The sequence below is a fragment of the Myotis nattereri genome (assembly GCF_964212035.1).
Source record: "Myotis nattereri genome assembly, chromosome: 17".
Taxonomy (NCBI): domain Eukaryota; kingdom Metazoa; phylum Chordata; class Mammalia; order Chiroptera; family Vespertilionidae; genus Myotis; species Myotis nattereri.
The window spans coordinates 13302587-13326427 of record NC_138092.1 but is presented as its reverse complement, the minus strand read 5'-3'; the positions used below and the strand labels follow the sequence as shown (position 1 = coordinate 13326427).

Here is a 23841-nt window from a genome sequence, read left to right as displayed (position 1 = left end):
AAGATTATCTTATAGGCAAGAACCTCTACTCTGGACTTGGTCCTTACTACTAACAACATACCTTCTGTAATTGTTTTTAGCATTCTACTTTCTGACCATTATCTTCTCTATTTCTAAATTATCCCCTGAAAGCCCCACTGCCACATTTTTGCTCACTAAGACTTCTGATCCACTGACTTGACCAACTTTCAGCTGCTCCTCATGCCCATCATTTCCTCTCTCCATCCATTGTCCACTCTAGTAACCCTTATTTTGCATGTTCCTTTAAACCCTTCACATATTTCACTCTACAAGGCCCAACCCTGGTTCAACCTAAGAGAGACTGGCAGTGGCTGGAGAAAACCATGCAACCATGCTGAGTGGTCTTGCTGAAAATCACGACTGAGACCCTAACTAGAAAGTGTCATCTGGGAATCCTACCACTTACCCTTGTCATTTCACTCTCTCACTCTCCTAGATTATTTTTTTTTTTTACCCCTTTTCCTTTTTTCTTTTTCAAACCTCAAAACAACCCTCTCTGCACTCTCAACTGATGAGCCTGCTTCCCTCACTGAGATAAGGCAAGTGATCAGAAAAGACTAACTATAGATTCCTATTACAAAATCTCGTCACCTACTCGACCTATGCACTCTTCCTTCCCTCTTGTGAGCTGGGATGAATGACCTATCCCTGCTCCTAATTAGAGCCAGCACTCCCATGCCCTGCGTCCCATATTCTCTCTTGCTCAAAACTGGGCTCCTGCAATGGACCCCTAATTCCTCCTGCTTCATCCATTTTCCTCTCTTTTCTGTATCATTTCCATCACCTTGCAAACATAGTATGATATCTTTCATCTTAGGGAAAAGGAGTCTTGTGATTCTACGAGCTATAGCCCAGTTTCTCTATTCAAAAGAGGTGTCTGGATCTCCTCTCTACTTCCTCCCCCCCTCTCAGAATTTCATCCTCACTACTCCACCAAAACCAAGCTCACCAGTGATATTTGTGCTGCTAACTCCGGAGATCAGTCCTCATTTATTAGAGGGTTTTTTAAAAAGAGCATTAGACACCACTAATCATTCCTTCCTGTATTTTATTTTCCTTTACTATTTTAGTCACATATTATCTGCTGTGGACTTCAAACTCTCTAATTTTATACTAGATAGTATCTGGCTGCTTAGTTTCATGAAAAGAACATTTTAGTGTCATACTTAAACTCAATTTTAATTTTTGTGTTTATTGATATTAAGTTATGCTATTATGTCATCATAATCCTGTCCCCCTAGGTCAGTGCTTGGGGAATGTTTGCTAAATTTAGGGATTACCATGGAAACTGGGTTTTTATAACATTGTTCTGTCTCCTGTGTCATCATTATATCTTAGTTGTCTGAAATTCTTTACTTCTATTTTTTAACCTTGTAGTTTTCACAACATTTTGTCTAATTACTAGTATTATTATTACTCCTTTTGTCTCTTGGATGTAGAATTCACTCCTTTGTCTTAAGCTTCCTTAACTATCCCCACTTACGTCTCTAGTCCATCTGCTTCCAGATCTCCTTTCCTCTTTTGGGATCTTTAATTCGAAACTTCTTTGACAGGCTTCTAGGTAATAGAAAACAAATAATACCAAATGATGGCTCTGCCTCTGATAGGTTGGGAGCTTTGGACATGTTGTTTACCGTCTGTAAGCCTTGATGTGACAGGCATTCATGGAGATGGCTCTAATGATTGAATTGGATAACTCCTATACAGAGGTTAGCTCGGTACCTGCACACGGTTAATGTTCAATAAAAATTTTTTATTGTGAGTACTTCCAAGCTGCATTCATCTTTTAATCAGCCCCTGTGGTCATAGAGAGCTTTGGATGTAATCAACAGAAATAAACGGAGACTTCTGGAGCCAGAAACAAATGTTTATTGGAAGGATATTAATAGCTTGAAGAACTGAGGGAAGAGCTGGCCAAACAGGACTTGGGGAAGATGGGAATCAGGACAATTGGGGGGTCTCAGAGACAAGAACGTGTGAACCATCCTTCTGGATAGCACAGTGGCTTGGGTTTAAATGTGGGGGGGGGGGTGAGAACCAGCTAACCCAGCTTGGGTTTGGGCCCTGCCCGCGGGTCAGGGGAGCAGATTCTGGGATTGGCTGCCTCACCAAAGCCACCTAGAGCCAGTTGCATGAGGACAGGATGCTAAGCAGACAAAACTACCTGTACGTCACAGACCTAATGCTAGATACTCCTGAGGACCTGCCAGAAAATGACCCTCGACTGACTCTTCAATGACTTCATCAAAATTTAATTGCCTTTTGTAATAACCCAACATCATTTTCCCCTATCTTTTGAGATAATCATTCTGTTTATGAAGTGACTTCTATAATGTTTATTGACTCATACATCCAATCAGCAAATATTTATTGAGCAGCTACTAGATGTGATGTTCTGTTCTGGGGGAGGTTGACCTCTGTGAACCAAAGAAACCCCATGTCTTTAAGCACTTACTTTCCACGGAGAGGGACAGGCAACCAAACATAAGCAAATATATGACATCAAGTGGCAATAGTTTTCATTACAAGCGCTCATGGGGAAAACCATGAGGCAGGGACGAGGAAAGAATGAGCAGGATGGGAGTATATTGGTCGGATTGGATATTTATGGTTACATGAGTCTAGGTTTCTGTTCCCATCCTTTAAAAATGTACTTTTAATTATAATTGAAATACCATTTTATATTAGTTTCAGGAATACACCATAGTGTTTTAATATCGATGTGCCTTATAAAGTGGTCGCTGCCATTAGTCTAGTAACCATCTGTCACCCTGCATAATGATTACGACGTTATTGACTCGCTTCCCTGTGCTGTATATTACGTCCCTGAGTAAACTGTTCATGTTTGATGACTTCTCTTATTTGTCTCTCATAAATGACTAGCTGGCTTCCTTCCCGCCTCCAGGAGTGAGCACCTTAAAGGTGAATCATGTCATTCATTTCTGGTCCCCCCCTGCCTCATGGTGGATGCCGAGCAAATGTTTGTTGAATGAATGAATAAACACACTCCTTATGGTATGGCCATTGGATGACTGTATTTGTCGGCTTCCGAGCCAGGCAGCCATTCTCCCAAGTGGGACATTGCAGGCAGCCTGGACAGAGGGGAGAATTCCGTGTGGGCTCTGCCCTTATGGATTCCTCTGTCAATGTCGTTGACTGACCAATAGGCTAAGTAAGACATTTATATAACACCTATTTAGCCAATTTCTCTTCCCTGCAATCAGGTTGGTCTTTTTGTGTTATTGTGTTTATTTTGTCATGACATGCTTTCTGCATTTAAGACCAGCTCTGAGAGAAAGACATGAGGAAAACATCCATTCCTCTCCACTTGAATCATGGCCACAGACAGAACGAATCATAGCCTCTGAAGGAAGCTCGGAACAGCACCAGCCCAAGGGAGGTTGTGCTGTGAGTAACAGGGGCAATAGCAACAGTCCCTTCAGAGAAGCTGGAATCCTAGTGAATCTGCTCCCTCCATACCTACTGCCCGTATTTACTTATTAAATCAAATTAAAATGAAATGTAGAGAGCTATCGAGTTCTTGTCAGAAAGTGCTGCTCAGTGAAAATGCCAAGTGGAGAGAACTACATAGATCCTCCTTCAAGTACTGAACTGGAAACTAGAAAACAGGACCACAGAATGCTTTTGTTTTTTTTTATTAAATATTTGTGTGAGTTGGAGCAGTGTTGATTGCGTGATGTTCAGACATGGCCTCCACCCTACCTTCTTCATTCATGACTTTCACTGCAGACCAATGAATGGGCTGCCCGCAGTGCAGCTCTATGGTTGCCGAGGGGGCTGTGTTTGTAAATGGTCAGCTGTGTTGTGAGTATATTTAGCTTATGCTAAATGCCCCTGAGAGGATGAATATCATCTGTTTCCAGTTTAATTGTGTTTTTGGAGCATGGTGCATTCTCCCCCGCCCCCCAGGTGAATAAATATTCGGCCTTTTCCCCTTCTGAGGAAAGTTGGGGGTTGGATTCTGGAATTCAAATGGCCAGACTTATTAAATTAAAATGGAATGTAAAGTGCTATAGAGTTCTTGTCAGAATGTGCTGCTCAGTGAAAATGCTAAGTTTGGGATAAAATAATAGAGACCAGAAACCATTTCATTCATTATTGGCATGAAGGGATGGTGTGGCTGACTGATAGAATAATTACAAATAGTGGTGAAATGGTATTGGTAACTATACGGTATCTTTATATAACATTTAAAACTTTTTAAAGCCGTTTTTATCCAACGTTTTTAGACTTTCATACCATAAACCTTAAAATTTGTATATGCAAACCAAAATAATTTATAGTAGCTATTTTAAGTACTGTCACCCTTAAAAGGGGGTTCACTTTAGGCTTCTGAAAAAGCAAATTTGACCAGTTGTATTTTTTATTTGTTCAAAATCATGAACTTCCTGATAAAGATTGTCCAGGAAAAGTAAGGGCTTTTAGGGTGAGGACCCACCCCATCTGTGTGTAGAGACTTAGTGATGTAAAGTGACTGCTCCAGCGCCAGCCCACGCTACCTAATGGCTGAGCTCAGATGAGACCCAGAACTCCTCAAGCCCACTCCTGTGTTCTTTCTACTGTATCCTTTGTCTCCCGGAAATGATTATTTAAATTATCAAGAGACGAACAAAAATCTACAAAACTTCTCTTATGCATATGTTTCAATGCATGCAGCTATTATATGGGGTGTGCTAAAGTAGGCTTCCAGTTGTACAAATACATAATACACTAATACATAAATAGTAATACAAGAATAAACTCTGTGTCTTGTGTATTCACAACTACAAACCTACGTTTGCCCACCCTGAATAAACAGCAGAATATACACTGTCGATTATTTATACCTGCATTCCCACATGTCCGTGCCTCTCCCACCCCACTGCCATCATTGTGTAATCAATCTCTGAGAAAAAAGTAGCTAAGATAGGTTGTACTTCTGTGAGCAGATCCATGAAACTTGCCCAGTGGCACAGAGAACTGACAGAGCTTTAGTATTTCCCACGTGATGTCTTCTCCTGGTCTCACCCAGCTGACTTAGATGCCGTCTAGCCAGCGTGGTCTCCCATGGCCTGTCCACTCAGATACTAGAGCAAGCCTCTGGGGTCCTGTGTCAGGTCAGGTCTAGTAATTGCTCATTTATTCGACTTGCCATGTTAACCAAGCACCTGCTTGCTTGTTTTTTTCTTTCCAATAAAAAGGGAGGGTAAACAATTGCACATTTCTTGAAATTTTATTTCTAATAAAGGTGACACTCTGATATTTAAGAATTCAATGATATGAGTTGAGATTGTTTTTTTTAAACAGGTTTTCCAAGAGGGCTTTGACCCTGCTGATAGTTTTTAAACTGTATTAGATAAGCTGATTAGATTGTCTAGACTGGTGCTCCCAGTGGCACCAAAATGTTCTTCTCTCAAAGAGCCGTTATAAATGCCAGAAGCAGAATCTAAGACCATCCCCCTCCCACATCCATTGATGTTGCCATTGAATAGATGACCCGTCCCCCACTTCCTGGAAGCCTTCTCAGTCATACATGCTGGGCGAGGCTCCTCACAGACCAACCCCTTTATCATCTTTCTTCTGACCTATGAATCAAACCAATACACTACTCCCATTCACTGACCTATGTCATTGTGGTTTCTTATTGTTGCATTAAGGCACTTGGTCTGCTAATTCCTTTTGGAATGTCCTTTAGCTTTGGCACATCTCGAAGGCAGCTCGTTTGGTGCTTGCTCTGCACTGACAAATGAAGGCCCACGTTCCTGACTGTATCCTCTTCCAAGGAGTTTATAAGTATGAGCAAGAAGTCAATAAGTATAGTCGGGTTTCATAAGTACATAAAAAAGTCTTCCTTCTTTTTCTAGGTGAGTCCTTTCTACAGAGCCCCATCTCCACCCCACCTGCACGCCCTTTCCCTGAGGTGGTGCTGACAACTACACCCAAGTCATAGAAAGTGGCGCTCTGCCACTAAAAGAAGTGGGGATGAGGGCCTCACAAACCGCCCATTCACATATTCGCATTCAGCGGGGTTGTTTTGCCTGTTTTCTTTTAGATCATCTCAACTTTGGTCTCTTGGAACCATCCACTTGTGACAGTCAAAAGTAAGTGTACATTTTAATTTTTCTTTCAATTAGTTGTGAACGGAACTCGCAGTTTCGTTCAGTGGTTTTCACAAGAGAGAATTTCATTCAAATATTTGCATAATGAATGGGAGTTTCATAGGTGGGAAAGATAGGAAAGCCCCTCTTTAATTTTTGTGGAAAGGAAAATGGGCAGAAATGAAATAAATAAGGCACCGCCCATCACCCTTGAATATAACAAAGTATATTTGCAGCCACTGAGTGGAATGGTTTTTATTTTTAATTTTTTTAATTTAATTTTTGTTTAAGTATACTTAGTACATAACCTTATATTGGTTCTATTAGTTTCAGGTGCATGATATAGTGATTCGACATTTTTATACTTTACAATGTGACCACCCTACTAATCCTAGGCATCATCTGTCATCGCATATATACCAGCTTCATCCTGGGCAGCTTCCAGAGTCCTCTCAAGAGTCCTCTTCCTTTGTTTTAAATTGGGCCACAGCCCAAGAAGTACCTTAAATGACATCAATTTTATGCTCTGTGAAGTCCTCACCACTGTGAGGCAATGTGGTATAATGGTTAGTGCCCCAAATCTGGAGATGCTTGGGACCAATTCCTGGCCTTCCACTTACTAGCTGCGTGATTTGGAGCATGTCAAAACCTCTCAGTGCCTCTTTTTCTGTCTATAAAATGGCGCTAATAATGGTTGTTATGGTTATTACAAGGATTAGATGAGTTAATATTTTCAAAATGTTAATACTTGGCACATAATGAGGTCTGTAAAAATGTTTGTTGAATAAGTGAAAATAAATTGAGCATACAGGGATACTCCAACGTCTCATATTAGGAGACTGAAAAACTGGTTTGGTCTAGAAACAATGACACTCCAGTAGCAATAAACACACCTACCACCCAAATATTGGCTCCCAATGACTATTTCCTAATAAAAGGAACCAGAACTCTTTGGAGATCTGGTTGATTCAGGTGTGTGTGTGCGGGGGAGGGGGGGGGGCTATGCTCTAACCATTGAACACCACGACCAGGGCAACACAAAACTTTTTTGCAGGAATAATTGTTCTTGGAGTGCAAAGTGGATGATGATATGTGCATTAGTTATATATTACAGCATAACAAATTCCCATGAATTGAGTGGCTTGAAAGAGCAGGTAATTATTATTCCGCAGTTCCTGTGGACCAGGAATCTGGGTGCAGCCTAGCTGGAGCCTCTCCTTAGGATCGCAGAGATGTTGTCAAGATTTTGTCTGGGCTGTGTTCCTCCTTGAAGCTTGGGTTGCTTTTCTTCCAAGAGCATGTGGTTGTGGGCAGAATTAAGGCGGGGTTGTACGACTGAGGTCCCCTGCTTTTTTGCTGGCCGTCTCCTGGTGCTCTCTCATCTCCTAGATCAGTGGTTCTCAACCTGTGGGTCGCGACCCCTTTGGTGGTCGAACGACCCTTTCACAGGGGTCACCTAAGACCATCGGAAAACACATATAATTACATATTGTTTTGTGATTAATCACTACACTTTCATTATGTTCAATTTGTAACAATGAAAATACATCCTGCATATCAGATATTTACATGACGATTCATAACAGTAGCAAAATTACAGCGACGAAGTAGCAACGGAAATAATTTTATGGGTGGGGGTCACCACAACATGAGGAGCTGTATGAAAGGGTCGCGGCATCAGGAAGGTTGAGAACCACTGTCCTAGAGCGTGTTCACACTGCTTTCCACGCGGCCACTTGCTTCTCACAGGCCCCGCCACAGCGTGGCAGAGTCAAGCCAGCAGGAGACTCTCTGACTCCAGGCTGCTCAGATGGAGTCTCACAGAATGTAAGCTAGTCCAGGGCGCTCTGGCCTTTCACCATGGCTGTATTCCAGTGGCTAGACACAAGCCAGGGGTTGTGCCTGTCTCACGGGAGGGTATTATATGAGGGTGTGACTGACTGGGGATCCCCGTAGGCTGTGCCTACTACAACAGGAGAGGTCTAAACAGATACAGGCAGCTGGGTATCGGGATCTCCACCATATATGAGCAAACTGGAGAGGAGGAGGACAAATAGAACATGCTTGCTTCTTGCCTTCAGTCAGACTAGAGCTTGAGGTAAATAAAGTGATTTAATTTCCCCTCCTTCCTCCCTCCCCCGACACAAAATTATACTCCGCAAAGCTTAAAAATACTCCTCCTCAAAGTTGTCAAATGAGAGCTCTGGTTATTTGAAGATGAAGAAATCGGAGAAAAATATTTGGAGGTAGCTCCTAAATACATCCCCTGACTACGGCCTTTTCCAGAGTATAGCCTTTTCCTGACTAGGGCCTTTTCTTTTCAGCAGTGAAAAAATTTGCACAGAAATGTGTTCTCAATTCAGTGGCAACAAAGTTTATGCGCTTTAAGAAACCTCCACAAAAGTTCAGATAAAACGGTCTGCTTTTCAACTTTTCATGACAATTTTTTTCATTTTTGAGATTGTTGAATTTTTTAATACTTGGGTTTTAAAATTCTGTCCACTAATAATTATTAGTAGGATGATAATGTTTAGGTTGTATTTCTTGCATTTTACATGTTGCTGCTAAATTTGTATATTTTAAGCGTCTTAAATATTCATCTTCACCGATTTCTTTTTATGGATTCTGAATCCTTATAAAATATTGAATGCAAAAATGCTGGTACTGTCATTTTGCTCCAGTATTGGAATTGCCTCCCAGATTCATATGAGTTCAATTTTTTTTTCTTCCTGATTGCTTCTTTGAACACCAGAATGTCCCGGAAATCCTGACACTTAGGCGTTGGATCTCCGTTAGCCAAGTTGCTGAGTGCATCTGGAAGCAAAGCACAAGCATCCTTTGTTAGACAAAGTCTGTGCCTAATTGTGGACTTGGATAATGTGATCACTGTCCCTGTGCGTCTCCATGGAGGTTACTACAAACCTATTAGCAGACCAAACCGCAGGCCTTTGCCGTTCACGTCTCAGATGCGCAGCCACCTGGGAGAAAGCAGGCGACTTATGGAAACGTAACTCATTAGCAGCCAAAAGTTGAGATGAACTATATGCTGGAAAGATAATTCAATTAAGAAACGAGGAGGAAGGATTTCTTGTGGATCCTCCTCCTCGCCCTTCACCTCTCTTTCAAGTCTCTTCCTACACTGGTTTTCTTCTTTCTGCTCACTCATGACTAAGCCCGAGGCTGTAGTCCTTGGTTCCTCTTGTGCCAACGGGTACAAAGGGTGGTTATTGGGAATGGTGAGACATAATCACCTGTAGCCAGTGGTGAAATAACTCATTTAGCAAATAAAGGTCAACGCTTGCTTGCTTCCTTCCTTTCTTCCTTGCAGTTGTTTTCTTTGTGAGAATGAAATAAAGGGACCTTTTATAAAAATACAAAATAAGTTAGAGCAAATAGGAGTAACCTTTGCTGCTGGAGAAGGGAGGATTAAGCGAAAGCCCGGAAGAGGAGCATTTGTCTCTGGTTGGAAGCCCACAGGATAAAGCGATTCTTTATCAGAACTGAATCCAGTGGCAAGTCTTGGACTTTTCCGAGGTTGCTGGCCCAGGCTAGTCATCAGATCTCTTTCCCACAGAGATAACTGAGGGGTTTACATTTGCCTAATTGGCTTCATCGAGTCTACTTGCCATGTGTCTTAATAGACACATCTGATACTTCCACCCGTTACTGAAATTCTGGGCTTATTACTGCATGCATTTGTTTCTGCACCATCCTAGCGTCATTTTGCATCATGCTGATTAAATCCAAGTGTGGGTTTCCTCGTTTGGGGGTGCTTTGGTAGCAATAGGTTGTAGTCATGTGGGTCTTCCCTTGGCATGGCAGGCATTCACCAGCCTCCTCATTCCATCTCTCTCTTTGGTACTGTTCTTGGGGCCCTGTGTCCCCAGGGAAGCGACACCACCTCCTGCCTCCCCCCGGAGCTCTCCTGTTCCTGGGTTTCTGTTATACCTGTGTTCTGTGCATGGTCATTCCTGTCTTATCTTACGCACCCGTTGTTTGCTGGGGATATTTTCTCTCTTCAGAGAGGCGATAAGCTCTTTGAGGGCAAGGGTTCTGTCTTTGGTCGTTTGTGGCCTCACAGTGCTCATGGCCCTCAGCACGTGAAGCCCACCTGCCACCACTCTCCAGGCCTCCAACTCTCACCCCGACCAAAACAGCATTTTCTCAAATCAAGAGAATTATGTACCTTCCCTTTGCCTCACCCTGAGCTGGGGCCACAGAGGTGGGGCCAGCCAATCAGAGTGTTCACCCCTGTTTTCAGAACCTCCCACCCTCCTCTCCGCACCTCCTGCCCATCCCCAGAGCTCCCAGGCTCCTTCCAGGCATCTCTCCTGGGACTCATTCTCTAAGCCCTGACCCTTGCAGAGGTCTCAGCTGAGGCTGGCTCCTCCCAGGGCAATCGTGTTCTAATGGCCAGAAAGACACCAAGGCCCAAAGTAATGCACTTCCGATAAAGAAATTCCAGGCACCGTGATAGGCAGTGGGGGAGGTCTGTTTAACCCTTCCTGGTCCGGTTTTCCTTAAATCACAACACACTGGTAGATGCCTACTCTGCTTGCTCACAGGTCCACCCTGCCCTCGGGTTATGAAAAGGATGCAAATGTTGATCTCTGTTCTTATGGAGCGAATCACCCACACGTGTCTCCAGAGGCGGACTAATGTAGTCTTTACGAACCTTTCTTACCACACATCCTGGGTGCCAGTCTCAGTGTTTCTACTTAGCAGCTGTGTGGCCGTGCACACAGTTCTAATTTTTATTTTGAGGGTCCTTGTCTTCATTTATAACACCAGGGTAGCAAAGCCCATTTCAAGGATGTTATAAAGATTCAGTGAACTAAAGCATGGACCATTCTTGGCACATAATAAGTATATATGACATGGGTGCCATTAATAATAACAAGTAGAGCTAGGAAGGATTGTAAATCCAAGCAAGGCAGTTTGGAGGATAAGGCTGAGAACAGTTACATAGAGCAAGGCAATGATGGAGATGGACAAGGACGCAGGAGACCTTGTTAGAAGCCGACTTCCTCCCCTCATAGGAGAGCATGCGTGCTGCCCAATGTCTGTGCTGGCTTAGCCACAGGGACCTAGTCCCCTGACCACGTGCCCTGCAGAGGCATTGTTGGTGTGGAAGCAGCCTGCCTGCCCATTGTCACCACAGGGCAGGGGGTAAAGGTGGCCTCACCTGTTCTCATAACTGTTTCCAAGTCTCTCTCTTCTGCTTGGGCTGTGCAGTCCTCAAAGCCAGGATCTGCAGTTTGTTCCTATATCCCAGACCACGGTGGAGGGTACATGCTCATGCTCAATTACTGGCAGACTGATTGAAGGGGTAAGCAATGCTGGGATTTTGCTGCGTTGCATCTTCTACAACACTTTACACGATCGATCATGTAAAGGATTAACAAAGACTCAATACGAATATGTGGACGCATTTTCCCTGCATTCAAGAACATGATTCAACCCAATGAAAGATGGAGATACTGTGGTTGTGGTTCTCTGGAGCAACATTGTTTGTGGGGGCAGGGAGGAAAAAAAGATGTGACTTAGGAAAGTTGCAACAGCCTTGAAAATACTGGCTGTGGTGCATGAAAGGAAAAACAAATTAAAAAGCCCCAACCATACAGCACTGGAAGAGAAGTCTGTAAAATCAAGCCTGATGCCAAAAGGGACGAGTTGGCAGCCTGGAATGGGTCATTGCAAATCCGTTTGGCTCGTGATTTCACACTTCTCTGAGCTGCTGCTGTTTCATGATATTCAGAGATGAATGTGTTCCCATCTTATTGGCTTCCTCCAAAGCAATGATTTATTAAAGGCTGCATGCCCAGCCGGCGTGGCTCAGCGGTTGAGCATCGACCTATAAACCAGGAGGTCACAGTTCAATTCCCAGTCAGGGCACATGACCGGGTTGCAGGCTTGATCCCCAGTGTTGGTTGTGCAGGAGGCAGCCAATCAATGATTCTCTCTCATCATTGATGTTCCAATCTCTTTTTCTCTCTCCCTTCCTTTCTGTAATCAATAAAAATATTAGAATAATTAATAATAAAACAAATTTTAGAAGGCTGCATGTTTCCTTTCTATTCTTGTTTACACCTTGCCATCCTGCTGTTTACAGGATTGGCCTCTCACGCTCTGCCTGGGGTGGTTTCTATTCCTGTGTGGTTACAGTTGCCAGAGGAGTCTTTGAGCTGCTCGGTTTTGAAGAGGGGGAAGCCTCACAGCCTGTGGAATCCCGGCGTGGCACGCATCTCCACCGTGAAAGAGGCGCAGAGCATTTATGAACTTGTGTGCAGCTGTGCAACTGCACGTTCAAGTATATGCAATGCTTGAAAGTGCCCGCTGTGCATCTCATTACGGAGATATAATACCAGGCGCGATTTCTCATGTGAGCTGATGTCTCCTTGGAAGTTGCCTAGAGTCACATGAAATGTGATTTCTTTCCAAAGGGGAGTGCTTGCCGTGTTTCTCCAGAAGTGGATGGAGCATTGGCCCTTGGACTGAAGGGTCCCAGGTTCAATTTCAATCAAGGGCAAGTACCTTGGTTGCAAGTTCAATCCCCAGCCCTGGTCAGGGTGCGTGTGAGAGGCAACCAGTCTCTCTCTCTCTCTCTCTCTCTCTCTCTCTCTCTCTCTCTCTCTCTCTCTATCTCCCCTTCCCTTCCACTCTCTCTAAAAAAAAAAAAAAAAAAAAAAAAAAAAAATCAATGGTAAAATATCCTCAAGGGAGGATTAACACACACACAGATGAGTTGCAACGTGGAATCTAAAAAATAAAATATAAAAAATAAAACAACAAAGGGGAGTGCTTGCTGTATTTCTCCAGCACTGGCTTGGAAATGGTGTCCTAATGCCTCCGGTCCCAACACCCGTCTTCCCCCCACGCCCCCCACCCTTGCCCAGCTCCTGCTCATGTCCTCACTTTGGTCTGATCTTTCTTTCCATCTGTGTGGTCTCCTCTGGGCCTTGTGTTCAGGTGATGCACCTCCTGATCACAGAATCATGGTGGTACCTGGGGCAAGTGGGAACTGGAAAATAGCTCTTGACGCAAGGGGTCCAGAAAGGCTGGGGGTGTTGAGCAGCAGCTGCTTTCATTACAGTTGTTTTAGTGATGATTACCATGGCTCCCGGCACCAAGAGGAATGGCCCTGGGCTTCATCCTTCTAGGGGCTCTTAACCCCTCCCACCCCCTAACCTGCTGGTAACACCCTTTCTGCTTCTGATGCTCGTTTCCTCAGACACTTCAGGCTCCTTCGCTTGGGTACTCATTTCTCCCAGCAAAACTTCCAGTCCAGAGAACATTCCTTTGGGTGCTCGCTGTGATCTGCACATGGAAGCTCTTGGTCTGGTGCCTGTCCTATTTCCTGTAATCTCAGTTTGTGAGCCTCTGTTTCTCATCCATTCAAGAGAACGTAGTCAAACCTCACGGGACTGTCATGAGCATTAAGTTAAATGATGGATATGAAGTCCCTTAAGCTCCTTCCCACCTTAACATGTCTCTTAAGAAGTGACTCTAGAGAAAAGGGAATCCTTGTGCATTGTTGAAGGGAATGCAAATGAGCATAGCCACTATTGGAAAATAGTATGGAGGTTTCTCAAAAATTAAAAATGGAACTGCCTTAGGACCCAGCAATTCCATTTCTGAGTATATATTTGAAGAAACCCAAAACACTAATTCAAAAGAATATATGCACCCTTATGTGTATTGCAGTGTTATTTGTAATAGCCAAGCTATGGGAGCAACCCAAGTGCCCATCAGTACACAAGTGGATAAAAAGTGGTGGGAGATATATACAGTGGAATATTACTCAGCCAGAAAACGAAGGAAATCTTACCATTTGCCACAACATGGATGGGCCTAGAGCAGTGATGGCGAAACTTTTGAGCTTGGCGTGTCAGCATTTTGAAAATCCCTAACTTAACTCTGGTGCCATGTCACATATAGACATTTTTTGATATTTGCAACCATAGTAAAATAAAGACTTATATTTTTGATATTTAGTTTATATAGTTAAATGCCATTTAACAAAGAAAAATCAACCAAAAAAATGAGTTCGCATGTCACCTCTGACACGTGTGTCATAGGTTCACCATCACTGGCCTAGAGGGTATTAGGCTCAGTGAAATAAGTCAGTCAGAGGAAGACAAATGTCCTATGATTTCACTTATATGTGGAATCTAAAGAACAATATAAATGAACAAGCAAAAAAGAAACAGATCTTAGATACAGGGAACAGATGGACGGTTGCTAGAGGGGAGGGGGGTTGGGAATTGGGTACAAAGGGTGAAGGGATTGAGAAGTGCTACCAATCTTGGTAGTTACCACATAGTCATGGGATGTAAAGGACAGCATAGGAAATCTAATCAATAATATTATCATAACTATGTATGGTGCCAGGTGAGCTCTCCTATGGAGCTTCCACCTGCTTCAGATCCACCTGTGTCTGAGGCAGACCCAGAAACTGAAATGGAATCTCAGCAGCCAAGAGGAACGATCCGTCCAAAGGTTACAGGGATGGAATCAATGACATGATCTCTGAACTGGGGATGGAGGCTGGCAATGCAGAGCAGACAGGAGGCTGGTTCTAAGGGGAAGGGAGGGAGGGGAGTAGGGTACTCACTTTGGCACAAAATTAAAGAGGGTACAATACAACTCCATAATTGAAATAAGGAATATTGACTTCAATATCTTTTAAACATCAAAATTAATGCAAAAAAAGCATAATGAACAAAATATCAGCATTTGAAATAAAGGCGGGATTCATAACAGTGATGAGCAGAGCCACACTTGAGCCCACAGCAAAAGATAAAATCAGCAATAGCGATCCTGTCCCGCCCTGGGATGATGTCCACTGGGCTGGGAGGAAAGGCCTGGAGAGGGCTTCAAGCCCCTACCCCTGGCCTCCCCGCACGCACTCTTGGATCCTGAGTTTGGCTGAAGTATAATTTGTGACAAAAGAAAAGACTGCGTCAGATGAAATTCAGATGTTGTTTCCAGTGAAGTGACGATAATGAAATTTAGTTTGGAAAGAACACATGAAACAAATGGTTCATCAGACCCTGGATTTAGGTTGGGAGTCGGCAAATGGTGACCCGCAGGCCAGCTGTGTGTTTCTTAGGTAAAGTGTTATTGGCACACAGGCCCACTTGTTTGTTTTTGTATCATCTTTTGTGACATAATTGAGTACTTGCAACAGAGACCATATGTTCTGCAAAGCCAAAAATATCCGCTATCTCGCCTGATGCAGCCCCCGATATAGATGATTAAAGCACTCAGATGTTTTTGGATCAGCGTGAGACTGGCCGCAGTTTAGAATATGCAGCTATTTGCAGACTTATACAACAGAGCATCCGAGGACATTTACAGAGACTATCATAACCTTCCATGTGTATGAAGTCGGAGGAATGGGGAAGAGATCAGGGTTCAGAAAGTAAATGGAGAGGCAGCAGCAAGTGGGTGGGGTCTGTGTGTGCCTGGGCCCCTCGGAGTCCTTATCAGAGTTCAGCTGTGACTTGATATCACAGGCCCTGACATGCTTCTGCGAGCTTGACAGCACCCGTAATTGGCAGAAAGCAACCGTGGGTTTGTGAAAAAGTACGATCCTTTGCATTATCACATCAATGATTAGTGGATTTAATTACTTTATCTTGTTAATGTGGATAATTTAGCACTGATTTCATTAACTCTGAAGGCGTTTTGTGGGCATCTATTTGTGCAGAAATGGCGAGAGTTGCCCTCAAAGTCGTGTACTTGTGAGCATGAGTGTGAGCAAACAGGTAGGAAAGCCTGGACATGGTGTTCTGATGTGCCTTGAGCTTCCGGTGCATAGAGGAGACCACAGGGAGATAAGAGGAGCAACATCAACTCATGGAAGGCCCTAAAGCTGTCTAGGGAACTTGAACTTTTACCAGGAGCCAGTAGGAAACTTCTTGATCAAGGAGATGGCATATCCATACTTGTGCTTCAATTAGGGTGTTAATTGAGTGTGGGGTGGTGGAGGGTGGATGAGAGCAGAGGTTGGGGGACTAGTCAGTAGGCAATTTCAATAGCCTGGGATGGGTTGTAGTCCTACAGAGATGACGTGGGCCTTCAGTGAGCAGTATCCATGGAAATGGGGAGAAAGACATTTAAAAGTGACGGTGAGGGTAAAATCAACCAAGATCCTGCCACTTGATTAGTAAGGGCTCCTGGATTGGAGTTGAGGTGATTGGGAGGCTGGAGAAGGTATTAATAATATTAATAGAAATAGAGAAGCCAGGGAGAGAAGTAGGTTTGAGGGTCAAAAATAATAAGATCAGTTTTCTATGAAATGAATTGAAGATTCTGTAAAGTACCCGAGTGGTAGGGGGAGGGGAGGGAAAAGAGAGAGAGGGAGAGAGAAAGGAATTGGTGCTAGAAATGAGGATTTAGGAATTATCTGAGAAAAGATAATTATTGAGGCTGTGGGCATAGATAAAATACAAGATGCTCAGTTAAAATTGAACTTCAGACCAGCAAAGAATCATGTTTGAGGCTAAGAATGTCCCACATAATATTTAGGACATCCTTATGCTAAAAAGTTATTCATTGTTGATCTGAAATTCAAATTTAACTGGGCATTCTGTATTTTTATTTTCTAGATCTGGGCAACCCTAGACTGTGGGGATTGTCCATAATTATGATATGGTCAGAAGAAGAGAAGATAGTGAAAGATCCTGGACTGGAGAGATAGGTCGTAGGAAAGCTAGGATGCTGTACCATCATGGAATCAAAGGGCAGAGTGGGTTTCAGGAGGGTTCAGCAGAACGGTCAAGGTCATTGCATCTGGCCACTTGGGAGTCATTAGGGACCTTGGAGAAAGCAGATAGAGGTCTGGTTACAACGGGTTAAGGAGTAAATAAAATAAGGGAGATGGAAATAATTAGTGTAGACTCTTTTAGGAAGTATGATGGAGAAGAGAAGAGAGATGGGATGGTAAAGGGTAACAGAACAGAAGGCAGGTTTGCAGGATTAGAGAGACCAAGCCTACTTTCCAGCTTTGGAGAAGGAGCCTGGAGAAGTGGCATCCTGAAGCTGTAAGAGGAATGATGGGGACAGGGATGGAGTGAGCTATGGGTGACGGTGGGAGGGAGAATCGGGACATAAATGGAGGCATTCGCCTTTGCCTGGAGGATGCCCCCTCTTCCTCTAAGGAAGGAAGGAAGGGGGGGAGGGTGGAGATGTGGAGGCTTTCACAGTAGGGAGAGCAAGGAAGGCTTTTTATTTTTTACTTGCTGTCTGGCCATGATATTGAGAGTGCACAATGGAGGGAGGATTGGAAGAGCAGGAGGAGAAGACTCAGACTCAAAATATTCCGTTTGCTGATTGCACAGGACTGATCTGAGAAGAGCTCAAAGGGTGCCTATAATCCGCCCACGTGGGAACCATTCAGGCCCCTCTGTTGTATCTTCCTCTATCGATCTGTATCGATTCATCACATAATTAAATTGCTCACTGGGGAAGAGGAAATGACAGAAACATAACTGAACTGACTCACACTCCTCCATTTTGTTAAAGCAGGAGACTCAGGCCACACAAGGATCAGGGCCATTTATCCGTGTCTCTAATTCTAGAGGGGGTACCAGGGCACCCAGCAGACAGCATTTGGGGGAACATGTGGAACTCCTAGCCTGTGAGTTCCTGTCTATACCATGCAGACAGTGTCACGTGGCGTTAATGGCTCTGCTGTGTCACACCCACATACCAGGGACTCACAGATGTACAGGCGACACACGCTGATCCCAGCCATGGTCCCTCGGCTCTCCGGGAGCTCAGGTCAGAGGACTATTTTGCAGAGGGAGAGGATGAGGTTGAGGAGCAAAGCAGCCTACAGTCTCTTAGCTGCTTTTTCTCATTTGCAGCACGGGGAGGGAGCTGTTTGCCAAGCAGCAGAAGCCTGAGAAAGAAAGTTATTTCGGGGAGGGGGTGAGAGGGGGGGTGGGGAGGGGCCGTCTGCCTGGGAATGCTTTAGTGCCTCCACCTCCAGAGAACATTAGCACATCCTGCCCCTTCTCCACCGTCCTCTCTCTCTCCCTCCTCCCTGCCCCCAACACAAAGACAAATGAAATTCCTAAAAGTAGACTACTTCTGCTTAGTTATTTTTAGTATTGGCTGTTAGTATTTATCAAGCTTTTCCGTGATCATTTGTCCTCCCACCCACTTCTCTTCCTGCCTCTGTGTGCTGGGCTTGGGATGGAGGGGGCATGTAGCACGAACAGCTGGTGGCCTCATAGAAACATCGCCTGGAGAGAGGAGACTGTGGGCCTTTCAAATCAATCGCCCCACACTCAGCTGGAAGAGAAGAAAAATCTGCATTCCATTAGCTTTGGAGGGCAAGGGACGCCTCGGTGAAGGTGAGCCCTTTAAAATGCCTACGTGCTAGATGGTGCTTCATGAGGTCAAGGGCCCTGGACAAGGAGCTGGGTTAGAGAACCCACACACGCACAGAGGTCATCATACAGGCAGAATGGGTGGGAGGCCTAGCAAAGAAGCAGAAAGCCAGAGGAAGCAGATACTGGAGGAGAGAAAAGAATAAAAATCCATGCAGGACTCAGGTATCTGAGCGAGCTGAAGGGCTGAAGTGACCCGAGGTGGGTGGGGTTGCAAAGGCCAGAGGAGGAAAGCTCTGTGGCACCACAGTAAGTTATGGCTTAATGCTGAACGCTGCTGGTTCCGTCCCCAGCCTGTCCAGTCCCCTGGAGGCGATGCCCAGAGCAGCCACATTGCTCTGGGCAGAAGCTCCCAGACAGGACAGGGTCTAACAAAGGGCTGCTGAATGGAAGGAGGCCAGTCCAAATTGAGTCGCGGTAGCTGCATGGCCACTGCACCCCTTGCCTGCTTATTTTTTTTAATATATTTTATTGATTTTTTTTTACAGAGAGGAAGGGAGAGGGATAGAGAGTGAGAAACATCGATGAGAGAGAAACATCGATCAGCTGCCTCTTGCACACCCCCTCCTGGGGATGTGCCCGCAACCAAGGTACATGCCCTTGACCAGAATCGAACCTGGGACCCCTGAGTCCACAGGCGGACTCTCTATCCACTGAGCCAAACAGGTTAGGGCCCTTGCCTGCTTATTAATGTATCCATGTATGAGGAAGCAGAAGAGAGTTGTTCCTTTTTTTAATAAATATGTTTTTATTGATTTCAGAGAGGAAGGGAGAGGGAGAGAGAGAAATATCAATGATGAGAGAGAATCATGGATTGGCTGCCTCCTGCACGCTCCCTACTGAGGATCGAGCCCACAGCCTGGGCATGTGCCCTTGGCCGGAACTGAACCCGGGACCCTTCAGTTCGCAGGCTGATGCTCTGTCCACTGAGCAAAAGCAGCTAGGGCGAGTTGTTTCCTTTTGCATCTTAAAAAAAAAAGTTTGGGCTTGATTTTTGTGTTATTTTTAAGTTTTATTATCTTTTTCAATTTCCTAGAAATTGAAAAATACAGTAAATGAAATAAAAAAAAATTCAATGAATGGGCTTAACCCATGGAGGGAATAGAGAAAAAAAATCAATGAACTTGTAGATAAAATAATAGAAATGGCCCAATTCAATCAACAGAGAAAATAAACTGAAATGGGAAAATATTAAAAGAACAGGGCTTCAGGGGACTTATGGGGATATAAAAATTGTCTAGAATGTGTATCATCAACATCCTAGAAGGAGAGAGAGAGAGAGAGAGAGAGAGAGAGAGAGAGAGAGCTGAAAAAATATTTGAAGAAACAATGGCTGAAAGTTTTTCAAATTTGACAAAAGACAGACTTATAGTGTCAAGAAGTTCAGTGAAAACCCAAATAGGATTAACCCAAAGACATCCACACTAAGACCCATTAATAGTCAAACTTCTAAAAACTAAAGAAAAGCCCTTAAAAACAACAAGAGAAAAATTAGACCTTATCTATTGGGGGTAAACAATTAGAATGAGAATGGATTTCTCATCAGAAAGCATGGAGGCCAGAGGAAGTGGCAGAATATTTTTTACTAGTAAATGCTGAAAAAAGGAACTGTCAAACCAGAATCCTAAATCCAGCGAAGATATCCTTCAGGAAAGAAAAAGAAAACATGACATTTTCAGTTGAGGGAAACCTAGACATTTGTCAACAGCAGACTTATGTTAAAGAAATATCTGAAGAAAGTTCTCTAAAGAAAGAAGTGATAAAAGAGGGAATCTTGGGACACCAGGAGGAAGAATGAATAATACAAAGAGTAAAAAATGGGAGTAAATACAATGAACTTTCCTTCTCCTGTTTTCTAAATTATGTGTGATGATTGCAGCAAAAATTATAACAGTGTCTGATGTGACTGTCAATATATGCAGAGAAAATATTTAAGAAAATTATATTATAAATGAGGAAGAGTAAAGGGATCTAAAGTGAGGTAAGGATTTTACTTTAGGTGGTATAATATCAACAATAATACACTCTTGTAAGTTATGTATATTTAAGGTAATATGGAAAGCAAACATTAACAAAGCTATACAAACAGATATAATAAAAAGTACTAAATAAATAAAAATGGAATTCTAAAAAATGTTCAAGAGTCCACAATGAGGTTAGAAAATGAAAATAAAGAAGGAGAAAATAGAGAATAAACAGGAAATAAAAAGTAAAATGTCAGGCTTCAGCCCATATACATCAACAATTACATTATAATGTAAATGGCCTAAGCATATAGAATATAAGACAGAGATTGGCACATTGGATTTAAAAAATTGATTCAACCACATGCTATCTACAGAAAAACTACCTTAAAATATAATAATATAGGAGAGTGAAAGTAAAAATATGGAAAAAGATGTACCGGATAAACATTGATGAAAAGAAGGAGTGGCTAAATTGAAGTCAGCTAAAGACTCCAGAGCAGTGGTTCTCAACCTTCCTAATGCCGCGACCCTTTAATACAGTTCCTCCTGTTGTGGTGACCTCCCCAACCATAAAATTATTTTCGTTGCTACTTCATAACTGTAATTTTGCTACTGTTATGAATCGTAATGTAAATATCTGATAAGCTATATGTGTTTTCTGATGGTCATGACCCACAGGTTGAGAACCGCTGCTCCAGAGCAAAGAAAATGACCAGGGCCATAGAAAGTCATTATATAATGACAAAAGGCTCAATCCATGGAAATGACATAGCAAATATACATATTTTGCATGCAAATTCTAAATATATACCAGACAGCAGAGAAAAATAAGTGGAACAAAAACTGATAAAATTGAAGGAATAGACGAATTCACAATTAGAGTTGGAAACTTCAGCAAAGCTCTCTCAATCATTAATAGAACAACTAGACAGAAAACCAACAAGTACAAAGAGCAACACAATAACACTATCAATCAACCAGATCTAATTTAATTTATAGAACCCACCCAGCAACAATAGAAAAGACATTATTTTCAAGCACCATAAAATATGTATACACACACTTCAAATAGTTATAAAGGCAGTGTTTATTAAAATACATTTCATTTTCAAAATTGAGCTATCAGCTGCTAACATGTGTATACATTTTTTGGGACACCCTGTATATGCCAAGATAAACCAAAAACCAAACCTCAACAATTTTAAAAAAATTCTTCACTTGAGGATATGTTTAGAAAGAGGAAATGGGGGGTTGGGGGGAGAGAGAGAGAGAAACATCGATCAGTTGCCCCCTGTACTCGTGCCCCAACTGCGGGGGTTGAACCCATAACCTAGGTATGTGCTTTGGCCAGGAATTGAATCTGCAACCTTATGGTGTATGGGACGACGCTCTCATCCACTGAGACACCCAGCGAGGGCCAAAACTCAATAAATTTAAAAGAATTGAAACTGAGAGAAAATTTCAACACTAAATATTTAGATTACAAAAGAGGAGAAGTCTCAAATCAATCATCTAAGCTCTCTTCTCCAGAAACTAGTTTTTCAAGAAACTAGAGAAAAAGTGCAAAATGAATACAAAGCACATATAAAGAAGGACATAATAAACATCAGAGATCAATAAAATGAAAAGAGCAAAGCAATAGAGAAAAAAGATCCAACAAAAAACAAAACTGGCTCTTTGTCAAGATCAACAATTAATAAACCTCCAGCAACACTGACCAAGAGAGAGAGAGAGAGAGAGAGAGAGAGAGAGAGAGAGAGAGAGAGAGAGAAAGAGAAAACACAAATTACCAATATCTGGAATCAAAAATGCAACATCACTATACACTGGCAGACATCAAGAGAATAACAAGGGAATACTTATAAACAATTCTACCCAACAAAGTTTCACAACTTATATGAAATGCAACAATTTCCCAAAAAGAAATGCCACAACCCACACAATATAAAATAGATTTTTGGGGGGTAGCCTTATAATGAAGGAAATTGAATTAATAATTTAGAAATTCTCCAAAGAGAAAATTGCAGACCCAGAGAGTTTCACTGGAAAATTCTACCAAATATTTAAAGAAGAATTAACATTAATCTTATAAATCTCTCCCAGAAAATAGAAGAGGATGGAATACTTCCCAATTCATTTTATAAAGCTATTCTGACACCAAAACGAGAAAAAGACAATACAACATGAGATAGCTAGAGACTAATGACTCTCGTGAAGAGAGATGCAAAATTCCTTAACAAAACATTCGGCAGTACATACAAATAATTATGTACCATAACAAAATGGGCTTTATTCTAGCGATTCAAAGCTCATTCAATATGAAAAGCAATCAGTATAATCCACCATATAAACAAGACTGAAAAATTGCAATTGCACTAATCAAATCAGAAAAATCATTTGAAAAAATTCAACACTCATTCATGGTAAAAAAAAAACAACAAAAACAAACAAACAAAAAAAACTCTCAGAAAAATAGAAATAGAGAGAAACTTCCTAAAATTGATAAAGAATACATACAAAACACGTGCATCTGTCAACATACTTTAGAGCGAAAAAGTGCATCCTTTTCTCATAAGATCAGGAGCAAGGAAAGGCTGTCCTCTCTCACCACTTATACTCAGCGTAGTACCAGAAATTCTACATAGTGCAATAAAGTAAAAAGAGAAAATAGAAGGCATTCAGATCAGAAAGGAAGAAATAAAACTGCTCTTCCTTTCAGTGACATGATGGTCTACTAGAAAAATCCAATGGAATTTACAAAAACAAAACAAAGCAAAACACTTTCCTAGAACTGATAGGTGAGTTCAGCTAGGTTGCAAAATATAAAATGAACATAGAAAAATCTATGTATTTCTATATACTAGCAATGTATACATGGATATTGAAATACGGCCCTAGCCAGTTGGGCTCAGTGGATAGAGCATCAGCTTGCGGACTGAAGGGTCCCAGGTTTGATTCCGGCCAATGGCACATGCCCAGGTAGCGGGCTAGATCCACAGTACAGGGCGTACAGGAGGCATTTGATCAAAGATTCTCTTTCATCATTGATGTTTCTCTCTCCCTCCCTCTCCCTTCCTCTCTGAAATCAATAAAAATATATTAAAATATATATATATGGTATCACTTATAATTGCACAAGATATGAAATACTTACGTGTAAATCTAAAAAAACATATACAGATTTGTGTGTTGAAAACAATAAAATGCCTATGAAAAGAATCAAAGAAGATCTAAATAAATAGAAAGACATACTATGTTCATAAATTGGAAGATTCAACATAGTAAAGACCTCAATTCTCCCCAAATTGATATTCAGGTTTAATGTAATTATTAAAAAAATTCCAGCAAAGAATT

At 42.4% G+C, this 23841-nt stretch overlaps 1 protein-coding gene across 26 annotated transcripts in view; it reads left to right on the top strand.

The window, feature by feature from the left end:
• Positions 1-23841, top strand: part of NCALD (neurocalcin delta) — a 295519-nt gene that overhangs the window by 136069 nt on the left and 135609 nt on the right. For 13 of the 26 annotated variants that reach the window (XM_081111177.1, XM_081111166.1, XM_081111172.1 and 10 more), the window contains one exon: positions 6074-6122. The exons of 12 other annotated variants lie outside the window; for them this stretch is intronic. The gene's annotated coding sequence lies outside the window, so the exon portion shown is untranslated. Of the gene's footprint in view, positions 1-2904; positions 2944-6073; positions 6123-23841 lie in introns of all 26 variants that reach the window. One more of the 26 variants, XM_081111152.1, reaches the window with a different exon arrangement.